General features: G+C 47.4%; 24 non-coding genes across 24 annotated transcripts; all 24 read right to left on the bottom strand.

Moving 5' to 3' along the window:
• Positions 1–173: 173 nt before the first annotated feature.
• Positions 174–245, bottom strand: TRNAD-GUC (transfer RNA aspartic acid (anticodon GUC)). The gene has a single exon. It is a non-coding gene; the product is annotated as a tRNA-Asp (tRNA).
• Positions 246–374: 129 nt separating this feature from the next.
• On the bottom strand, positions 375–448 carry TRNAI-AAU (transfer RNA isoleucine (anticodon AAU)). Its single transcript has one exon. It is a non-coding gene; the product is annotated as a tRNA-Ile (tRNA).
• A 1,187-nt stretch (positions 449–1,635) lies between these two features.
• TRNAD-GUC (transfer RNA aspartic acid (anticodon GUC)) lies at positions 1,636–1,707 on the bottom strand. The gene has a single exon. It is a non-coding gene; the product is annotated as a tRNA-Asp (tRNA).
• A 129-nt stretch (positions 1,708–1,836) lies between these two features.
• TRNAI-AAU (transfer RNA isoleucine (anticodon AAU)) lies at positions 1,837–1,910 on the bottom strand. The gene has a single exon. It is a non-coding gene; the product is annotated as a tRNA-Ile (tRNA).
• Positions 1,911–3,120: 1,210 nt separating this feature from the next.
• TRNAD-GUC (transfer RNA aspartic acid (anticodon GUC)) lies at positions 3,121–3,192 on the bottom strand. The gene has a single exon. It is a non-coding gene; the product is annotated as a tRNA-Asp (tRNA).
• Positions 3,193–3,321: 129 nt separating this feature from the next.
• On the bottom strand, positions 3,322–3,395 carry TRNAI-AAU (transfer RNA isoleucine (anticodon AAU)). Its single transcript has one exon. It is a non-coding gene; the product is annotated as a tRNA-Ile (tRNA).
• Positions 3,396–4,113: 718 nt separating this feature from the next.
• Positions 4,114–4,185, bottom strand: TRNAD-GUC (transfer RNA aspartic acid (anticodon GUC)). Its single transcript has one exon. It is a non-coding gene; the product is annotated as a tRNA-Asp (tRNA).
• Positions 4,186–5,723: 1,538 nt separating this feature from the next.
• On the bottom strand, positions 5,724–5,795 carry TRNAD-GUC (transfer RNA aspartic acid (anticodon GUC)). The gene has a single exon. It is a non-coding gene; the product is annotated as a tRNA-Asp (tRNA).
• A 129-nt stretch (positions 5,796–5,924) lies between these two features.
• Positions 5,925–5,998, bottom strand: TRNAI-AAU (transfer RNA isoleucine (anticodon AAU)). The gene has a single exon. It is a non-coding gene; the product is annotated as a tRNA-Ile (tRNA).
• Positions 5,999–7,201: 1,203 nt separating this feature from the next.
• TRNAD-GUC (transfer RNA aspartic acid (anticodon GUC)) lies at positions 7,202–7,273 on the bottom strand. Its single transcript has one exon. It is a non-coding gene; the product is annotated as a tRNA-Asp (tRNA).
• A 129-nt stretch (positions 7,274–7,402) lies between these two features.
• TRNAI-AAU (transfer RNA isoleucine (anticodon AAU)) lies at positions 7,403–7,476 on the bottom strand. Its single transcript has one exon. It is a non-coding gene; the product is annotated as a tRNA-Ile (tRNA).
• Positions 7,477–8,194: 718 nt separating this feature from the next.
• On the bottom strand, positions 8,195–8,266 carry TRNAD-GUC (transfer RNA aspartic acid (anticodon GUC)). The gene has a single exon. It is a non-coding gene; the product is annotated as a tRNA-Asp (tRNA).
• Positions 8,267–9,804: 1,538 nt separating this feature from the next.
• On the bottom strand, positions 9,805–9,876 carry TRNAD-GUC (transfer RNA aspartic acid (anticodon GUC)). Its single transcript has one exon. It is a non-coding gene; the product is annotated as a tRNA-Asp (tRNA).
• A 129-nt stretch (positions 9,877–10,005) lies between these two features.
• TRNAI-AAU (transfer RNA isoleucine (anticodon AAU)) lies at positions 10,006–10,079 on the bottom strand. Its single transcript has one exon. It is a non-coding gene; the product is annotated as a tRNA-Ile (tRNA).
• A 1,187-nt stretch (positions 10,080–11,266) lies between these two features.
• Positions 11,267–11,338, bottom strand: TRNAD-GUC (transfer RNA aspartic acid (anticodon GUC)). The gene has a single exon. It is a non-coding gene; the product is annotated as a tRNA-Asp (tRNA).
• Positions 11,339–11,467: 129 nt separating this feature from the next.
• TRNAI-AAU (transfer RNA isoleucine (anticodon AAU)) lies at positions 11,468–11,541 on the bottom strand. The gene has a single exon. It is a non-coding gene; the product is annotated as a tRNA-Ile (tRNA).
• A 1,210-nt stretch (positions 11,542–12,751) lies between these two features.
• On the bottom strand, positions 12,752–12,823 carry TRNAD-GUC (transfer RNA aspartic acid (anticodon GUC)). Its single transcript has one exon. It is a non-coding gene; the product is annotated as a tRNA-Asp (tRNA).
• A 1,224-nt stretch (positions 12,824–14,047) lies between these two features.
• On the bottom strand, positions 14,048–14,121 carry TRNAI-AAU (transfer RNA isoleucine (anticodon AAU)). Its single transcript has one exon. It is a non-coding gene; the product is annotated as a tRNA-Ile (tRNA).
• A 1,913-nt stretch (positions 14,122–16,034) lies between these two features.
• On the bottom strand, positions 16,035–16,108 carry TRNAI-AAU (transfer RNA isoleucine (anticodon AAU)). Its single transcript has one exon. It is a non-coding gene; the product is annotated as a tRNA-Ile (tRNA).
• Positions 16,109–17,318: 1,210 nt separating this feature from the next.
• TRNAD-GUC (transfer RNA aspartic acid (anticodon GUC)) lies at positions 17,319–17,390 on the bottom strand. The gene has a single exon. It is a non-coding gene; the product is annotated as a tRNA-Asp (tRNA).
• Positions 17,391–18,311: 921 nt separating this feature from the next.
• Positions 18,312–18,383, bottom strand: TRNAD-GUC (transfer RNA aspartic acid (anticodon GUC)). The gene has a single exon. It is a non-coding gene; the product is annotated as a tRNA-Asp (tRNA).
• Positions 18,384–19,304: 921 nt separating this feature from the next.
• Positions 19,305–19,376, bottom strand: TRNAD-GUC (transfer RNA aspartic acid (anticodon GUC)). Its single transcript has one exon. It is a non-coding gene; the product is annotated as a tRNA-Asp (tRNA).
• A 129-nt stretch (positions 19,377–19,505) lies between these two features.
• TRNAI-AAU (transfer RNA isoleucine (anticodon AAU)) lies at positions 19,506–19,579 on the bottom strand. Its single transcript has one exon. It is a non-coding gene; the product is annotated as a tRNA-Ile (tRNA).
• Positions 19,580–20,780: 1,201 nt separating this feature from the next.
• TRNAD-GUC (transfer RNA aspartic acid (anticodon GUC)) lies at positions 20,781–20,852 on the bottom strand. Its single transcript has one exon. It is a non-coding gene; the product is annotated as a tRNA-Asp (tRNA).
• Positions 20,853–20,924: the final 72 nt, after the last annotated feature.

Genomic DNA, 20,924 nt, shown 5'->3' with positions numbered 1-20,924 from the left:
GAGGTAGGATAAGTGTGGGTTCTCTCTGTGCAACGACTTAATGGCTTCTTTTTTTGTAGATCTCTTTTTAAAATTCCATCTTTATTTCCATGGAGACTCTGGAGACTCTGGAGACATAAGACTTTGGATTCCTTTTTCCTGAGTTTTCTTTGGTGCACAAAGAAAACAATTGCCTCCCCGTCGGGGAATCGAACCCCGGTCTCCCGCGTGACAGGCGGGGATACTCACCACTATACTAACGAGGAATGGGTATGGTGCTTGCCATCACGGTAACCTGCTTAAATGAAGACAGCAGCAATTTCCACCCACCAGATCTAGGCAGTAGGGAGAAAAAGGAGTTTGAGATTGGTACGGTCAAAAAAGAGGAGACGGACTGGCCCGTACGGGGATCGAACCCGCGACCTTGGCGTTATTAGCACCACGCTCTAACCAGCTGAGCTAACCGGCCATGTTGCGCATGTCGGCTGCCCCGGCCGACACCAGTGGGGATCTCACATGTGTCCCAGTCCTTAGAATAGGTACTGATAGCAGTGTGGAGAAAGGGAAGGGTGTCTCTTTCTCTGTCCTTGTCAGAGGCGACATCACGAGTGCTAGGGCTGACTGTGAACTGTATTCGAAACTTTATTCCACAAGAGAAGGAATCAGAAAGTATAGAAAATAACACGGCACCTGGAAGAGTTTGCAATCTAAAAGCCATAGGCCTTAGGCATGGGCTACACGGGGCCTTGTTGTAGCGCCAGTGATTGAGGGAAAGCTGCAGTCCGCATTTCAGCTGCAACTAACTCATGACTTTGGGCAAACGGGTCCCAGGTGACGAAATCAGTCGCTGACCGTCTACTTTACAAGTTATTGACTCTGGTATATGCTGTGCTGCAAACTAATGTCAGGAATCCATTGGATAAGGCCCTGGCCGTGGGCATCTCCCGTACGGACGTTTGTTTCCCCTGGCCAATCTCAGCGGGCTCCTTTCGGCATGTGGTTTCGGCCTATTCGCTCCATGGATTGGGGATATCTACAGAGTTTTTCAGCTTAAACCTTAAGGAAACTGAGGTAGGATAAGTGTGGGTTCTCTCGGTGCAACAACTTAATGCCTTCTTTTTTTGTAGATCTCTTTTTAAATTTCCATCTTTATTTCCATGGAGTCTCTGGAGACTTAAGACTTTGGTTTCTTTCTACCTTTAAGGTTCCTTACGCTCCCTCTAGGATTTTACCTCCTTTTTCCTTAGTTTTCTAACTCATGACTTTGGGAAAAAGGGTCCCAGGTGACAAAATCAGTCGCTGAACGTCTACGTTATGCTCTGCTGCAAACTAATGTCAGGAATCCATTAAATAAGGCTCTGTCCGTGGGCATCTCCCGTACGGACGTTTGTTTCCCCTGGCCAATCTCAGCGGGCTCCTTTCGGCATGTGGTTTCGGCCTATTCGCTCCATGGATTGGGGATATCTACAGAGTTTTTCAGCTTAAACCTTCAGGAAACTGAGGTAGGATAAGTGTGGGTTCTCTCTGTGCAACGACTTAATGGCTTCTTTTTTTGTAGATCTCTTTTTAAAATTCCATCTTTATTTCCATGGAGACTCTGGAGACTTTGGATTCCTTTTTCCTGAGTTTTCTTTGGTGCACAAAGAAAACAATTGCCTCCCCGTCGGGGAATCGAACCCCGGTCTCCCGCGTGACAGGCGGGGATACTCACCACTATACTAACGAGGAATGGGTATGATACTTGCCATCACGGTAACCTGCTTAAATGAAGACAGCAGCAATTTCCACCCACCAGATCTAGGCAGTAGGGAGAAAAAGGAGTTTGAGACTGGTACGGTCAAAAAAGAGGAGACGGACTGGCCCGTACGGGGATCGAACCCGCGACCTTGGCGTTATTAGCACCACGCTCTAACCAGCTGAGCTAACCGGCCATGTTGCGCATGTTGGCTGCCCCGGCCGACACCAATGGGGATCTCACATGTGTCCCAGTCCTTAGAATAGGTACTGATAGCAGTGTGGAGAAAGGGAAGGGTGTCTCTTTCTCTGTCCTTGTCAGAGGCGACATCAAAAGTGCTAGGGCTGACTGTGAACTGGGAACTGTATTCGAAACTTTATTCCACAAGAGAAGGAATCAGAAAGTATAGGAAATAACACGGCACCTGGAAGAGTTTGCAATCTAAAAGCCATAGGCCTTAGGCATGGGCTACACGGGGCCTTGTTGTAGCGCCAGTGATTGAGGGAAAGCTGCAGTCCGCATTTCAGCTGCAACTAACTCATGACTTTGGGCAAACGGGTCCCAGGTGACGAAATCAGTCGCTGACCGTCTACTTTACAAGTTATTGACTCTGGTATATGCTGTGCTGCAAACTAATGTCAGGAATCCATTGGATAAGGCTCTGGCCGTGGGCATCTCCCGTACGGACGTTTGTTTCCCCTGGCCAATCTCAGCGGGCTCCTTTCGGCATGTGGTTTCGGCCTATTCGCTCCATGGATTGGGGATATCTACAGAGTTTTCCAGCTTAAACCTTAAGGAAACTGAGGTAGGATAAGTGTGGGTTCTCTCGGTGCAACAACTTAATGGCTTCTTTTTTTGTAGATCTCTTTTTAAATTTCCATCTTTATTTCCATGGAGTCTCTGGAGACTTAAGACTTTGGTTTCTTTCTACCTTTAAGGTTCCTTACGCTCCCTCTAGGATTTTACCTCCTTTTTCCTTAGTTTTCTAACTCATGACTTTGGGAAAACGGGTCCCAGGTGACAAAATCAGTCGCTGAACGTCTACGTTATGCTCTGCTGCAAACTAATGTCAGGAATCCATTAAATAAGGCTCTGTCCGTGGGCATCTCCCGTACGGACGTTTGTTTCCCCTGGCCAATCTCAGCGGGCTCCTTTCGGCATGTGGTTTCGGCCTATTCGCTCCATGGATTGGGGATATCTACAGAGTTTTTCAGCTTAAACCTTCAGGAAACTGAGGTAGGATAAGTGTGGGTTCTCTCTGTGCAACGACTTAATGGCTTCTTTTTTTGTAGATCTCTTTTTAAAATTCCATCTTTATTTCCATGGAGACTCTGGAGACTCTGGAGACTTAAGACTTTGGATTCCTTTTTCCTGAGTTTTCTTTGGTGCACAAAGAAAACAATTGCCTCCCCGTCGGGGAATCGAACCCCGGTCTCCCGCGTGACAGGCGGGGATACTCACCACTATACTAACGAGGAATGGGTATGGTGCTTGCCATCACGGTAACCTGCTTAAATGAAGACAGCAGCAATTTCCACCCACCAGATCTAGGCAGTAGGGAGAAAAAGGAGTTTGAGATTGGTACGGTCAAAAAAGAGGAGACGGACTGGCCCGTACGGGGATCGAACCCGCGACCTTGGCGTTATTAGCACCACGCTCTAACCAGCTGAGCTAACCGGCCATGTTGCGCATGTCGGCTGCCCCGGCCGACACCAGTGGGGATCTCACATGTGTCCCAGTCCTTAGAATAGGTACTGATAGCAGTACCTATAGGTACTTAAACCTTAAGGAAACTGAGGTAGGATAAGTGTGGGTTCTCTCGGTGCAACGACTTAATGGCTTCTTTTTTTGTAGATCTCTTTTTAAATTTCCATCTTTATTTCCATGGAGTCTCTGGAGACTTAAGACTTTGGTTTCTTTCTACCTTTAAGGTTCCTGACGCTCTCTCTAGGATTTTACCTCCTTTTTCCTTAGTTTTCTAACTCATGACTTTGGGAAAACGGGTCCCAGGTGACAAAATCAGTCGCTGAACGTCTACGTTATGCTCTGCTGCAAACTAATGTCAGGAATCCATTAAATAAGGCTCTGTCCGTGGGCATCTCCCGTACGGACGTTTGTTTCCCCTGGCCAATCTCAGCGGGCTCCTTTCGGCATGTGGTTTCGGCCTATTCGCTCCATGGATTGGGGATATCTACAGAGTTTTTCAGCTTAAACCTTCAGGAAACTGAGGTAGGATAAGTGTGGGTTCTCTCTGTGCAACGACTTAATGGCTTCTTTTTTTGTAGATCTCTTTTTAAAATTCCATCTTTATTTCCATGGAGACTCTGGAGACTCTGGAGACTTAAGACTTTGGATTCCTTTTTCCTGAGTTTTCTTTGGTGCACAAAGAAAACAATTGCCTCCCCGTCGGGGAATCGAACCCCGGTCTCCCGCGTGACAGGCGGGGATACTCACCACTATACTAACGAGGAATGGGTATGGTGCTTGCCATCACGGTAACCTGCTTAAATGAAGACAGCAGCAATTTCCACCCACCAGATCTAGGCAGTAGGGAGAAAAAGGAGTTTGAGACTGGTACGGTCAAAAAAGAGGAGACGGACTGGCCCGTACGGGGAACGAACCCACGACCTTGGCGTTATTAGCACCACGCTCTAACCAGCTGAGCTAACCGGCCATGTTGCGCATGTTGGCTGCCCCGGCCGACACCAGTGGGGATCTCACATGTGTCCCAGTCCTTAGAATAGGTACTGATAGCAGTGTGGAGAAAGGGAAGGGTGTCTCTTTCTCTGTCCTTGTCAGAGGCGACATCACGAGTGCTAGGGCTGACTGTGAACTGGGAACTGTATTCGAAACTTTATTCCACAAGAGAAGGAATCAGAAAGTATAGGAAATAACACGGCACCTGGAAGAGTTTGCAATCTAAAAGCCATAGGCCTTAGGCATGGGCTACACGGGGCCTTGTTGTAGCGCCAGTGATTGAGGGAAAGCTGCAGTCCGCATTTCAGCTGCAACTAACTCATGACTTTGGGCAAACGGGTCCCAGGTGACGAAATCAGTCGCTGACCGTCTACTTTACAAGTTATTGACTCTGGTATATGCTGTGCTGCAAACTAATGTCAGGAATCCATTGGATAAGGCTCTGGCCGTGGGCATCTCCCGTACGGACGTTTGTTTCCCCTGGCCAATCTCAGCGGGCTCCTTTCGGCATGTGGTTTCGGCCTATTCGCTCCATGGATTGGGGATATCTACAGAGTTTTTCAGCTTAAACCTTAAGGAAACTGAGGTAGGATAAGTGTGGGTTCTCTCGGTGCAACAACTTAATGGCTTCTTTTTTTGTAGATCTCTTTTTAAATTTCCATCTTTATTTCCATGGAGTCTCTGGAGACTTAAGACTTTGGTTTCTTTCTACCTTTAAGGTTCCTTACGCTCCCTCTAGGATTTTACCTCCTTTTTCCTTAGTTTTCTAACTCATGACTTTGGGAAAAAGGGTCCCAGGTGACAAAATCAGTCGCTGAACGTCTACGTTATGCTCTGCTGCAAACTAATGTCAGGAATCCATTAAATAAGGCTCTGTCCGTGGGCATCTCCCGTACGGACGTTTGTTTCCCCTGGCCAATCTCAGCGGGCTCCTTTCGGCATGTGGTTTCGGCCTATTCGCTCCATGGATTGGGGATATCTACAGAGTTTTTCAGCTTAAACCTTCAGGAAACTGAGGTAGGATAAGTGTGGGTTCTCTCTGTGCAACGACTTAATGGCTTCTTTTTTTGTAGATCTCTTTTTAAAATTCCATCTTTATTTCCATGGAGACTCTGGAGACTCTGGAGACATAAGACTTTGGATTCCTTTTTCCTGAGTTTTCTTTGGTGCACAAAGAAAACAATTGCCTCCCCGTCGGGGAATCGAACCCCGGTCTCCCGCGTGACAGGCGGGGACTCTGGAGACTCTGGAGACTTAAGACTTTGGATTCCTTTTTCCTGAGTTTTCTTTGGTGCACAAAGAAAACAATTGCCTCCCCGTCGGGGAATCGAACCCCGGTCTCCCGCGTGACAGGCGGGGATACTCACCACTATACTAACGAGGAATGGGTATGGTGCTTGCCATCACGGTAACCTGCTTAAATGAAGACAGCAGCAATTTCCACCCACCAGATCTAGGCAGTAGGGAGAAAAAGGAGTTTGAGATTGGTACGGTCAAAAAAGAGGAGACGGACTGGCCCGTACGGGGATCGAACCCGCGACCTTGGCGTTATTAGCACCACGCTCTAACCAGCTGAGCTAACCGGCCATGTTGCGCATGTCGGCTGCCCCGGCCGACACCAGTGGGGATCTCACATGTGTCCCAGTCCTTAGAATAGGTACTGATAGCAGTGTGGAGAAAGGGAAGGGTGTCTCTTTCTCTGTCCTTGTCAGAGGCGACATCACGAGTGCTAGGGCTGACTGTGAACTGTATTCGAAACTTTATTCCACAAGAGAAGGAATCAGAAAGTATAGAAAATAACACGGCACCTGGAAGAGTTTGCAATCTAAAAGCCATAGGCCTTAGGCATGGGCTACACGGGGCCTTGTTGTAGCGCCAGTGATTGAGGGAAAGCTGCAGTCCGCATTTCAGCTGCAACTAACTCATGACTTTGGGCAAACGGGTCCCAGGTGACGAAATCAGTCGCTGACCGTCTACTTTACAAGTTATTGACTCTGGTATATGCTGTGCTGCAAACTAATGTCAGGAATCCATTGGATAAGGCTCTGGCCGTGGGCATCTCCCGTACGGACGTTTGTTTCCCCTGGCCAATCTCAGCGGGCTCCTTTCGGCATGTGGTTTCGGCCTATTCGCTCCATGGATTGGGGATATCTACAGAGTTTTCCAGCTTAAACCTTAAGGAAACTGAGGTAGGATAAGTGTGGGTTCTCTCGGTGCAACAACTTAATGGCTTCTTTTTTTGTAGATCTCTTTTTAAATTTCCATCTTTATTTCCATGGAGTCTCTGGAGACTTAAGACTTTGGTTTCTTTCTACCTTTAAGGTTCCTTACGCTCCCTCTAGGATTTTACCTCCTTTTTCCTTAGTTTTCTAACTCATGACTTTGGGAAAACGGGTCCCAGGTGACAAAATCAGTCGCTGAACGTCTACGTTATGCTCTGCTGCAAACTAATGTCAGGAATCCATTAAATAAGGCTCTGTCCGTGGGCATCTCCCGTACGGACGTTTGTTTCCCCTGGCCAATCTCAGCGGGCTCCTTTCGGCATGTGGTTTCGGCCTATTCGCTCCATGGATTGGGGATATCTACAGAGTTTTTCAGCTTAAACCTTCAGGAAACTGAGGTAGGATAAGTGTGGGTTCTCTCTGTGCAACGACTTAATGGCTTCTTTTTTTGTAGATCTCTTTTTAAAATTCCATCTTTATTTCCATGGAGACTCTGGAGACTCTGGAGACTTAAGACTTTGGATTCCTTTTTCCTGAGTTTTCTTTGGTGCACAAAGAAAACAATTGCCTCCCCGTCGGGGAATCGAACCCCGGTCTCCCGCGTGACAGGCGGGGATACTCACCACTATACTAACGAGGAATGGGTATGGTGCTTGCCATCACGGTAACCTGCTTAAATGAAGACAGCAGCAATTTCCACCCACCAGATCTAGGCAGTAGGGAGAAAAAGGAGTTTGAGATTGGTACGGTCAAAAAAGAGGAGACGGACTGGCCCGTACGGGGATCGAACCCGCGACCTTGGCGTTATTAGCACCACGCTCTAACCAGCTGAGCTAACCGGCCATGTTGCGCATGTCGGCTGCCCCGGCCGACACCAGTGGGGATCTCACATGTGTCCCAGTCCTTAGAATAGGTACTGATAGCAGTACCTATAGGTACTTAAACCTTAAGGAAACTGAGGTAGGATAAGTGTGGGTTCTCTCGGTGCAACGACTTAATGGCTTCTTTTTTTGTAGATCTCTTTTTAAATTTCCATCTTTATTTCCATGGAGTCTCTGGAGACTTAAGACTTTGGTTTCTTTCTACCTTTAAGGTTCCTGACGCTCTCTCTAGGATTTTACCTCCTTTTTCCTTAGTTTTCTAACTCATGACTTTGGGAAAACGGGTCCCAGGTGACAAAATCAGTCGCTGAACGTCTACGTTATGCTCTGCTGCAAACTAATGTCAGGAATCCATTAAATAAGGCTCTGTCCGTGGGCATCTCCCGTACGGACGTTTGTTTCCCCTGGCCAATCTCAGCGGGCTCCTTTCGGCATGTGGTTTCGGCCTATTCGCTCCATGGATTGGGGATATCTACAGAGTTTTTCAGCTTAAACCTTCAGGAAACTGAGGTAGGATAAGTGTGGGTTCTCTCTGTGCAACGACTTAATGGCTTCTTTTTTTGTAGATCTCTTTTTAAAATTCCATCTTTATTTCCATGGAGACTCTGGAGACTCTGGAGACTTAAGACTTTGGATTCCTTTTTCCTGAGTTTTCTTTGGTGCACAAAGAAAACAATTGCCTCCCCGTCGGGGAATCGAACCCCGGTCTCCCGCGTGACAGGCGGGGATACTCACCACTATACTAACGAGGAATGGGTATGGTGCTTGCCATCACGGTAACCTGCTTAAATGAAGACAGCAGCAATTTCCACCCACCAGATCTAGGCAGTAGGGAGAAAAAGGAGTTTGAGACTGGTACGGTCAAAAAAGAGGAGACGGACTGGCCCGTACGGGGAACGAACCCACGACCTTGGCGTTATTAGCACCACGCTCTAACCAGCTGAGCTAACCGGCCATGTTGCGCATGTTGGCTGCCCCGGCCGACACCAGTGGGGATCTCACATGTGTCCCAGTCCTTAGAATAGGTACTGATAGCAGTGTGGAGAAAGGGAAGGGTGTCTCTTTCTCTGTCCTTGTCAGAGGCGACATCACGAGTGCTAGGGCTGACTGTGAACTGGGAACTGTATTCGAAACTTTATTCCACAAGAGAAGGAATCAGAAAGTATAGGAAATAACACGGCACCTGGAAGAGTTTGCAATCTAAAAGCCATAGGCCTTAGGCATGGGCTACACGGGGCCTTGTTGTAGCGCCAGTGATTGAGGGAAAGCTGCAGTCCGCATTTCAGCTGCAACTAACTCATGACTTTGGGCAAACGGGTCCCAGGTGACGAAATCAGTCGCTGACCGTCTACTTTACAAGTTATTGACTCTGGTATATGCTATGCTGCAAACTAATGTCAGGAATCCATTGGATAAGGCTCTGGCCGTGGGCATCTCCCGTACGGACGTTTGTTTCCCCTGGCCAATCTCAGCGGGCTCCTTTCGGCATGTGGTTTCGGCCTATTCGCTCCATGGATTGGGGATATCTACAGAGTTTTTCAGCTTAAACCTTAAGGAAACTGAGGTAGGATAAGTGTGGGTTCTCTCGGTGCAACAACTTAATGGCTTCTTTTTTTGTAGATCTCTTTTTAAATTTCCATCTTTATTTCCATGGAGTCTCTGGAGACTTAAGACTTTGGTTTCTTTCTACCTTTAAGGTTCCTTACGCTCCCTCTAGGATTTTACCTCCTTTTTCCTTAGTTTTCTAACTCATGACTTTGGGAAAAAGGGTCCCAGGTGACAAAATCAGTCGCTGAACGTCTACGTTATGCTCTGCTGCAAACTAATGTCAGGAATCCATTAAATAAGGCTCTGTCCGTGGGCATCTCCCGTACGGACGTTTGTTTCCCCTGGCCAATCTCAGCGGGCTCCTTTCGGCATGTGGTTTCGGCCTATTCGCTCCATGGATTGGGGATATCTACAGAGTTTTTCAGCTTAAACCTTCAGGAAACTGAGGTAGGATAAGTGTGGGTTCTCTCTGTGCAACGACTTAATGGCTTCTTTTTTTGTAGATCTCTTTTTAAAATTCCATCTTTATTTCCATGGAGACTCTGGAGACTCTGGAGACATAAGACTTTGGATTCCTTTTTCCTGAGTTTTCTTTGGTGCACAAAGAAAACAATTGCCTCCCCGTCGGGGAATCGAACCCCGGTCTCCCGCGTGACAGGCGGGGACTCTGGAGACTCTGGAGACTTAAGACTTTGGATTCCTTTTTCCTGAGTTTTCTTTGGTGCACAAAGAAAACAATTGCCTCCCCGTCGGGGAATCGAACCCCGGTCTCCCGCGTGACAGGCGGGGATACTCACCACTATACTAACGAGGAATGGGTATGGTGCTTGCCATCACGGTAACCTGCTTAAATGAAGACAGCAGCAATTTCCACCCACCAGATCTAGGCAGTAGGGAGAAAAAGGAGTTTGAGATTGGTACGGTCAAAAAAGAGGAGACGGACTGGCCCGTACGGGGATCGAACCCGCGACCTTGGCGTTATTAGCACCACGCTCTAACCAGCTGAGCTAACCGGCCATGTTGCGCATGTCGGCTGCCCCGGCCGACACCAGTGGGGATCTCACATGTGTCCCAGTCCTTAGAATAGGTACTGATAGCAGTGTGGAGAAAGGGAAGGGTGTCTCTTTCTCTGTCCTTGTCAGAGGCGACATCACGAGTGCTAGGGCTGACTGTGAACTGTATTCGAAACTTTATTCCACAAGAGAAGGAATCAGAAAGTATAGAAAATAACACGGCACCTGGAAGAGTTTGCAATCTAAAAGCCATAGGCCTTAGGCATGGGCTACACGGGGCCTTGTTGTAGCGCCAGTGATTGAGGGAAAGCTGCAGTCCGCATTTCAGCTGCAACTAACTCATGACTTTGGGCAAACGGGTCCCAGGTGACGAAATCAGTCGCTGACCGTCTACTTTACAAGTTATTGACTCTGGTATATGCTGTGCTGCAAACTAATGTCAGGAATCCATTGGATAAGGCTCTGGCCGTGGGCATCTCCCGTACGGACGTTTGTTTCCCCTGGCCAATCTCAGCGGGCTCCTTTCGGCATGTGGTTTCGGCCTATTCGCTCCATGGATTGGGGATATCTACAGAGTTTTCCAGCTTAAACCTTAAGGAAACTGAGGTAGGATAAGTGTGGGTTCTCTCGGTGCAACAACTTAATGGCTTCTTTTTTTGTAGATCTCTTTTTAAATTTCCATCTTTATTTCCATGGAGTCTCTGGAGACTTAAGACTTTGGTTTCTTTCTACCTTTAAGGTTCCTTACGCTCCCTCTAGGATTTTACCTCCTTTTTCCTTAGTTTTCTAACTCATGACTTTGGGAAAAAGGGTCCCAGGTGACAAAATCAGTCGCTGAACGTCTACGTTATGCTCTGCTGCAAACTAATGTCAGGAATCCATTAAATAAGGCTCTGTCCGTGGGCATCTCCCGTACGGACGTTTGTTTCCCCTGGCCAATCTCAGCGGGCTCCTTTCGGCATGTGGTTTCGGCCTATTCGCTCCATGGATTGGGGATATCTACAGAGTTTTTCAGCTTAAACCTTCAGGAAACTGAGGTAGGATAAGTGTGGGTTCTCTCTGTGCAACGACTTAATGGCTTCTTTTTTTGTAGATCTCTTTTTAAAATTCCATCTTTATTTCCATGGAGACTCTGGAGACTTTGGATTCCTTTTTCCTGAGTTTTCTTTGGTGCACAAAGAAAACAATTGCCTCCCCGTCGGGGAATCGAACCCCGGTCTCCCGCGTGACAGGCGGGGATACTCACCACTATACTAACGAGGAATGGGTATGATACTTGCCATCACGGTAACCTGCTTAAATGAAGACAGCAGCAATTTCCACCCACCAGATCTAGGCAGTAGGGAGAAAAAGGAGTTTGAGACTGGTACGGTCAAAAAAGAGGAGACGGACTGGCCCGTACGGGGATCGAACCCGCGACCTTGGCGTTATTAGCACCACGCTCTAACCAGCTGAGCTAACCGGCCATGTTGCGCATGTCGGCTGCCCCGGCCGACACCAATGGGGATCTCACATGTGTCCCAGTCCTTAGAATAGGTACTGATAGCAGTGTGGAGAAAGGGAAGGGTGTCTCTTTCTCTGTCCTTGTCAGAGGCGACATCAAAAGTGCTAGGGCTGACTGTGAACTGGGAACTGTATTCGAAACTTTATTCCACAAGAGAAGGAATCAGAAAGTATAGGAAATAACACGGCACCTGGAAGAGTTTGCAATCTAAAAGCCATAGGCCTTAGGCATGGGCTACACGGGGCCTTGTTGTAGCGCCAGTGATTGAGGGAAAGCTGCAGTCCGCATTTCAGCTGCAACTAACTCATGACTTTGGGCAAACGGGTCCCAGGTGACGAAATCAGTCGCTGACCGTCTACTTTACAAGTTATTGACTCTGGTATATGCTGTGCTGCAAACTAATGTCAGGAATCCATTGGATAAGGCTCTGGCCGTGGGCATCTCCCGTACGGACGTTTGTTTCCCCTGGCCAATCTCAGCGGGCTCCTTTCGGCATGTGGTTTCGGCCTATTCGCTCCATGGATTGGGGATATCTACAGAGTTTTCCAGCTTAAACCTTAAGGAAACTGAGGTAGGATAAGTGTGGGTTCTCTCGGTGCAACAACTTAATGGCTTCTTTTTTTGTAGATCTCTTTTTAAATTTCCATCTTTATTTCCATGGAGTCTCTGGAGACTTAAGACTTTGGTTTCTTTCTACCTTTAAGGTTCCTTACGCTCCCTCTAGGATTTTACCTCCTTTTTCCTTAGTTTTCTAACTCATGACTTTGGGAAAACGGGTCCCAGGTGACAAAATCAGTCGCTGAACGTCTACGTTATGCTCTGCTGCAAACTAATGTCAGGAATCCATTAAATAAGGCTCTGTCCGTGGGCATCTCCCGTACGGACGTTTGTTTCCCCTGGCCAATCTCAGCGGGCTCCTTTCGGCATGTGGTTTCGGCCTATTCGCTCCATGGATTGGGGATATCTACAGAGTTTTTCAGCTTAAACCTTCAGGAAACTGAGGTAGGATAAGTGTGGGTTCTCTCTGTGCAACGACTTAATGGCTTCTTTTTTTGTAGATCTCTTTTTAAAATTCCATCTTTATTTCCATGGAGACTCTGGAGACTCTGGAGACTTAAGACTTTGGATTCCTTTTTCCTGAGTTTTCTTTGGTGCACAAAGAAAACAATTGCCTCCCCGTCGGGGAATCGAACCCCGGTCTCCCGCGTGACAGGCGGGGATACTCACCACTATACTAACGAGGAATGGGTATGGTGCTTGCCATCACGGTAACCTGCTTAAATGAAGACAGCAGGATCGAACCCGCGACCTTGGCGTTATTAGCACCACGCTCTAACCAGCTGAGCTAACCGGCCATGTTGCGCATGTCGGCTGCCCCGGCCGACACCAGTGGGGATCTCACATGTGTCCCAGTCCTTAGAATAGGTACTGATAGCAGTGTGGAGAAAGGGAAGGGTGTCTCTTTCTCTGTCCTTGTCAGAGGCGACATCACGAGTGCTAGGGCTGACTGTGAACTGGGAACTGTATTCGAAACTTTATTCCACAAGAGAAGGAATCAGAAAGTATAGGAAATAACACGGCACCTGGAAGAGTTTGCAATCTAAAAGCCATAGGCCTTAGGCATGGGCTACACGGGGCCTTGTTGTAGCGCCAAAGATTGAGGGAAAGCTGCAGTCCGCATTTCAGCTGCAACTAACTCATGACTTTGGGCAAACGGGTCCCAGGTGACGAAATCAGTCGCTGACCGTCTACTTTACAAGTTATTGACTCTGGTATATGCTGTGCTGCAAACTAATGTCAGGAATCCATTGGATAAGGCTCTGGCCGTGGGCATCTCCCGTACGGACGTTTGTTTCCCCTAGCCAATCTCAGCGGGCTCCTTTCGGCATGTGGTTTCGGCCTATTCGCTCCATGGATTGGGAATATCTACAGAGTTTTTCAGCTTAAACCTTAAGGAAACTGAGGTAGGATAAGTGTGGGTTCTCTCGGTGCAACAACTTAATGGCTTCTTTTTTTGTAGATCTCTTTTTAAATTTCCATCTTTATTTCCATGGAGTCTCTGGAGACTTAAGACTTTGGTTTCTTTCTACCTTTGAGGTAGGATAAGTGTGGGTTCTCTCTGTGCAACGACTTAATGGCTTCTTTTTTTGTAGATCTCTTTTTAAAATTCCATCTTTATTTCCATGGAGACTCTGGAGACTCTGGAGACTTAAGACTTTGGATTCCTTTTTCCTGAGTTTTCTTTGGTGCACAAAGAAAACAATTGCCTCCCCGTTGGGGAATCGAACCCCGGTCTCCCGCGTGACAGGCGGGGATACTCACCACTATACTAACGAGGAATGGGTATGGTGCTTGCCATCACGGTAACCTGCTTAAATGAAGACAGCAGCAATTTCCACCCACCAGATCTAGGCAGTAGGGAGAAAAAGGAGTTTGAGATTGGTACGGTCAAAAAAGAGGAGACGGACTGGCCCGTACGGGGATCGAACCCGCGACCTTGGCGTTATTAGCACCACGCTCTAACCAGCTGAGCTAACCGGCCATGTTGCGCATGTCGGCTGCCCCGGCCGACACCAGTGGGGATCTCACATGTGTCCCAGTCCTTAGAATAGGTACTGATAGCAGTACCTATAGGTACTTAAACCTTAAGGAAACTGAGGTAGGATAAGTGTGGGTTCTCTCGGTGCAACGACTTAATGGCTTCTTTTTTTGTAGATCTCTTTTTAAATTTCCATCTTTATTTCCATGGAGTCTCTGGAGACTTAAGACTTTGGTTTCTTTCTACCTTTAAGGTTCCTGACGCTCTCTCTAGGATTTTACCTCCTTTTTCCTTAGTTTTCTAACTCATGACTTTGGGAAAACGGGTCCCAGGTGACAAAATCAGTCGCTGAACGTCTACGTTATGCTCTGCTGCAAACTAATGTCAGGAATCCATTAAATAAGGCTCTGTCCGTGGGCATCTCCCGTACGGACGTTTGTTTCCCCTGGCCAATCTCAGCGGGCTCCTTTCGGCATGTGGTTTCGGCCTATTCGCTCCATGGATTGGGGATATCTACAGAGTTTTTCAGCTTAAACCTTCAGGAAACTGAGATAGGATAAGTGTGGGTTCTCTCTGTGCAACGACTTAATGGCTTCTTTTTTTGTAGATCTCTTTTTAAAATTCCATCTTTATTTCCATGGAGTCTCTGGAGACTCTGGAGACTTAAGACTTTGGATTCCTTTTTCCTGAGTTTTCTTTGGTGCATAAAGAAAACATTTGCCTCCCCGTCGGGGAATCAAACCCCGGTCTCCCGCGTGACAGGCGGGGATACTCACCACTATACTAACGAGGAATGGGTATGGTGCTTGCCATCACTGTAACCTGCTTAAATGAAGACAGCAGCAATTTCCACCCACCAGATCTAGGCAGTAGGGAGAAAAAGGAGTTTGAGACTTGTACGGTCAAAAAAGAGGAGACGGACTGGCCCGTACGGGGATCGAACCCGCAACCTTGGCGTTATTAGCACCACGCTCTAACCAGCTGAGCTAACCGACCATGTTGCGCATGTTGGCTGCCCCGGCCGACACCAGTGGGGATCTCACATGTGTCCCAGTCCTTAGAATAGGTACTGATAGCAGTACCTATAGGTACTTAAACCTTAAGGAAACTGAGGTAGGATAAGTGTGGGTTCTCTCGGTGCAACGACTTAATGGCTTCTTTTTTTGTAGATCTCTTTTTAAATTTCCATCTTTATTTCCATGGAGTCTCTGGAGACTTAAGACTTTGGTTTCTTTCTACCTTTAAGGTTCCTTACGCTCCCTCTAGGATTTTACCTCCTTTTTCCTTAGTTTTCTAACTCATGACTTTGGGAAAAAGGGTCCCAGGTGACAAAATCAGTCGCTGAACGTCTACGTTATGCTCTGCTGCAAACTAATGTCAGGAATCCATTAAATAAGGCTCTGTCCGTGGGCATCTCCCGTACGGACGTTTGTTTCCCCTGGCCAATCTCAGCGGGCTCCTTTCGGCATGTGGTTTCGGCCTATTCGCTCCATGGATTGGGGATATCTACAGAGTTTTTCAGCTTAAACCTTCAGGAAACTGAGGTAGGATAAGTGTGGGTTCTCTCTGTGCAACGACTTAATGGCTTCCTTTTTTTGTAGATCTCTTTTTAAAATTCCATCTTTATTTCCATGGAGACTCTGGAGACTCTGGAGACTTAAGACTTTGGATTCCTTTTTCCTGAGTTTTCTTTGGTGCACAAAGAAAACAATTGCCTCCCCGTCGGGGAATCGAACCCCGGTCTCCCGCGTGACAGGCAGGGATACTCACCACTATACTAACGAGGAATGGGTATGGTGCTTGCCATCACGGTAACCTGCTTAAATGAAGACAGCAGCAATTTCCACCCACCAGATCTAGGCAGTAGGGAGAAAAAGGAGTTTGAGACTGGTACGGTCAAAAAAGAGGAGACGGACTGGCCCGTACGGGGATCGAACCCGCGACCTTGGCGTTATTAGCACCACGCTCTAACCAGCTGAGCTAACCGGCCATGTTGCGCATGTCGGCTGCCCCGGCCGACACCAGTGGGGATCTCACATGTGTCCCAGTCCTTAGAATAGGTACTGATAGCAGTGTGGAGAAAGGGAAGGGTGTCTCTTTCTCTGTCCTTGTCAGAGGCGACATCACGAGTGCTAGGGCTGACTGTGAACTGGGAACTGTATTCGAAACTTTATTCCACAAGAGAAGGAATCAGAAAGTATAGGAAATAACACGGCACCTGGAAGAGTTTGCAATCTAAAAGCCATAGGCCTTAGGCATGGGCTACACGGGGCCTTGTTGTAGCGCCAAAGATTGAGGGAAAGCTGCAGTCCGCATTTCAGCTGCAACTAACTCATGACTTTGGGCAAACGGGTCCCAGGTGACGAAATCAGTCGCTGACCGTCTACTTTACAAGTTATTGACTCTGGTATATGCTGTGCTGCAAACTAATGTCAGGAATCCATTGGATAAGGCTCTGGCCGTGGGCATCTCCCGTACGGACGTTTGTTTCCCCTGGCCAATCTCAGCGGGCTCCTTTCGGCATGTGGTTTCGGCCTATTCGCTCCATGGATTGGGAATATCTACAGAGTTTTTCAGCTTAAACCTTAAGGAAACTGAGGTAGGATAAGTGTGGGTTCTCTCGGTGCAACAACTTAATGGCTTCTTTTTTTGTAGATCTCTTTTTAAATTTCCATCTTTATTTCCATGGAGTCTCTGGAGACTTAAGACTTTGGTTTCTTTCTACCTTTAAGGTTCCTTACGCTCCCTCTAGGATTTTACCTCCTTTTTCCTTAGTTTTCTAACTCATGACTTTGGGAAAAAGGGTCCCAGGTGACAAAATCAGTCGCTGAACGTCTACGTTATGCTCTGCTGCAAACTAATGTCAGGAATCCATTAAATAAGGCTCTGTCCGTGGGCATCTCCCGTACGGACGTTTGTTTCCCCTGGCCAATCTCAGCGGGCTCCTTTCGGCATGTGGTTTCGGCCTATTCGCTCCATGGATTGGGGATATCTACAGAGTTTTTCAGCTTAAACCTTCAGGAAACTGAGGTAGGATAAGTGTGGGTTCTCTCTGTGCAACGACTTAATGGCTTCTTTTTTTGTAGATCTCTTTTTAAAATTCCATCTTTATTTCCATGGAGTCTCTGGAGACTCTGGAGACTTAAGACTTTGGATTCCTTTTTCCTGAGTTTTCTTTGGTGCATAAAGAAATCATTTGCCTCCCCGTCGGGGAATCGAACCCCGGTCTCCCGCGTGACAGGCGGGGATACTCACCACTATACTAACGAGGAATGAGTATGGTGCTTGCTATCACGGTAACCTGCTTAAATGAAGACAGCAGCAATTTCCACCCACCAGATCTAGGCAGTAGGGAGAAAAAGGAGTTTGAGACTGGTACGGTCAAAAAAGAGGAGACGGACTGGCCCGTACGGGGATCGAACCCGCAACCTTGGCGTTATTAGCACCACGCTCTAACCAGCTGAGCTAACCGACCATGTTGCGCATGTTGGCTGCCCCGGCCGACACCAGTGGGGATCTCACATGTGTCCCAGTCCTTAGAATAGGTACTGATAGCAGTACCTATAGGTACTTAAACCTTAAGGAAACTGAGGTAGGATAAGTGTGGGTTCTCTCGGTGCAACGACTTAATGGCTTCTTTTTTTGTAGATCTCTTTTTAAATTTCCATCTTTATTTCCATGGAGTCTCTGGAGACTTAAGACTTTGGTTTCTTTCTACCTTTAAGGTTCCTTACGCTCCCTCTAGGATTTTACCTCCTTTTTCCTTAGTTTTCTAACTCATGACTTTGGGAAAAAGGGTCCCAGGTGACAAAATCAGTCGCTGAACGTCTACGTTATGCTCTGCTGCAAACTAATGTCAGGAATCCATTAAATAAGGCTCTGTCCGTGGGCATCTCCCGTACGGACGTTTGTTTCCCCTGGCCAATCTCAGCGGGCTCCTTTCGGCATGTGGTTTCGGCCTATTCGCTCCATGGATTGGGGATATCTACAGAGTTTTTCAGCTTAAACCTTCAGGAAACTGAGGTAGGATAAGTGTGGGTTCTCTCTGTGCAACGACTTAATGGCTTCTTTTTTTGTAGATCTCTTTTTAAAATTCCATCTTTATTTCCATGGAGTCTCTGGAGACTCTGGAGACTTAAGACTTTGGATTCCTTTTTCCTGAGTTTTCTTTGGTGCATAAAGAAATCATTTGCCTCCCCGTCGGGGAATCGAACCCCGGTCTCCCGCGTGACAGGCGGGGATACTCACCACTATACTAACGAGGAATGAGTATGGTGCTTGCTATCACGGTAACCTGCTTAAATGAAGACAGCAGCAATTTCCACCCACCAGATCTAGGCAGTAGGGAGAAAAAGGAGTTTGAGACTGGTACGGTCAAAAAAGAGGAGACGGACTGGCCCGTACGGGGATCGAACCCGCAACCTTGGCGTTATTAGCACCACGCTCTAACCAGCTGAGCTAACCGACCATGTTGCGCATGTTGGCTGCCCCGGCCGACACCAGTGGGGATCTCACATGTGTCCCAGTCCTTAGAATAGGTACTGATAGCAGTACCTATAGGTACTTAAACCTTAAGGAAACTGAGGTAGGATAAGTGTGGGTTCTCTCGGTGCAACGACTTAATGGCTTCTTTTTTTGTAGATCTCTTTTTAAATTTCCATCTTTATTTCCATGGAGTCTCTGGAGACTTAAGACTTTGGTTTCTTTCTACCTTTAAGGTTCCTGACGCTCTCTCTAGGATTTTACCTCCTTTTTCCTTAGTTTTCTAACTCATGACTTTGGGAAAACGGGTCCCAGGTGACAAAATCAGTCGCTGAACGTCTACGTTATGCTCTGCTGCAAACTAATGTCAGGAATCCATTAAATAAGGCTCTGTCCGTGGGCATCTCCCGTACGGACGTTTGTTTCCCCTGGCCAATCTCAGCGGGCTCCTTTCGGCATGTGGTTTCGGCCTATTCGCTCCATGGATTGGGGATATCTACAGAGTTTTTCAGCTTAAACCTTCAGGAAACTGAGGTAGGATAAGTGTGGGTTCTCTCTGTGCAACGACTTAATGGCTTCTTTTTTTGTAGATCTCTTTTTAAAATTCCATCTTTATTTCCATGGAGACTCTGGAGACTCTGGAGACTTAAGACTTTGGATTCCTTTTTCCTGAGTTTTCTTTGGTGCACAAAGAAAACAATTGCCTCCCCGTCGGGGAATCGAACCCCGGTCTCCCGCGTGACAGGCGGGGATACTCACCACTATACTAACGAGGAATGGGTATGGTGCTTGCCATCACGGTAACCTGCTTAAATGAAGACAGCAGCAATTTCCACCCACCAGATCTAGGCAGTAGGGAGAAAAAGGAGTTTGAGACTGGTACGGTCAAAAAAGAGGAGACGGACTGGCCCGTACGGGGATCGAACCCGCGACCTTGGCGTTATTAGCACCACGCTCTAACCAGCTGAGCTAACCGGCCATGTTGCGCATGTTGGCTGCCCCGGCCGACACCAGTGGGGATCTCACATGTGTCCCAGTCCTTAGAATAGGTACTTATAGCAGTGTGGAGAAAGGGAAGGGTGTCTCTTTCTCTGTCCTTGTCAGAGGCGACATCACGAGTGCTAGGGCTGACTGTGAACTGGGAACTGTATTCGAAACTTTATTCCACAAGAGAAGGAATCAGAAAGTATAGGAAATAACACGGCACCTGGAAGAGTTTGCAATCTAAAAGCCATAGGCCTTAGGCATGGGCTACACGGGGCCTTGTTGTAGCGCCAGTGATTGAGGGAAAGCTGCAGTCCGCATTTCAGCTGCAACTAACTCATGACTTTGGGCAAACGGGTCCCAGGTGACGAAATCAGTCGCTGACCGTCTACTTTACAAGTTATTGACTCTGGTATATGCTGTGCTGCAAACTAATGTCAGGAATCCATTGGATAAGGCTCTGGCCGTGGGCATCTCCCGTACGGACGTTTGTTTCCCCTGGCCAATCTCAGCGGGCTCCTTTCAGCATGTGGTTTCGGCCTATTCGCTCCATGGATTGGGGATATCTACAGAGTTTTTCAGCTTAAACCTTAAGGAAACTGAGGTAGGATAAGTGTGGGTTCTCTCGGTGCAACAACTTAATGGCTTCTTTTTTTGTAGATCTCTTTTTAAATTTCCATCTTTATTTCCATGGAGTCTCTGGAGACTTAAGACTTTGGTTTCTTTCTACCTTTAAGGTTCCTTACGCTCCCTCTAGGATTTTACCTCCTTTTTCCTTAGTTTTCTAACTCATGACTTTGGGAAAAAGGGTCCCAGGTGACAAAATCAGTCGCTGAACGTCTACGTTATGCTCTGCTGCAAACTAATGTCAGGAATCCATTAAATAAGGCTCTGTCCGTGGGCATCTCCCGTACGGACGTTTGTTTCCCCTGGCCAATCTCAGCGGGCTCCTTTCGGCATGTGGTTTCGGCCTATTCGCTCCATGGATTGGGGATATCTACAGAGTTTTTCAGCTTAAACCTTCAGGAAACTGAGGTAGGATAAGTGTGGGTTCTCTCTGTGCAACGACTTAATGGCTTCTTTTTTTGTAGATCTCTTTTTAAAATTCCATCTTTATTTCCATGGAGACTCTGGAGACTTAAGACTTTGGATTCCTTTTTCCTGAGTTTTCTTTGGTGCACAAAGAAAGCAATTGCCTCCCCGTCGGGGAATCGAACCCCGGTCTCCCGCGTGACAGGCGGGGATACTCACCACTATACTAACGAGGAATGGGTATGGTGCTTGCCATCACGGTAACCTGCTTAAATGAAGACAGCAGCAATTTCCACCCACCAGATCTA

Source organism: Hyla sarda, unplaced genomic scaffold (assembly GCF_029499605.1).
Source record: "Hyla sarda isolate aHylSar1 unplaced genomic scaffold, aHylSar1.hap1 scaffold_205, whole genome shotgun sequence".
Lineage (NCBI taxonomy): Eukaryota > Metazoa > Chordata > Amphibia > Anura > Hylidae > Hyla > Hyla sarda.
This window is presented reverse-complemented; position numbering and strand designations above follow the sequence as displayed.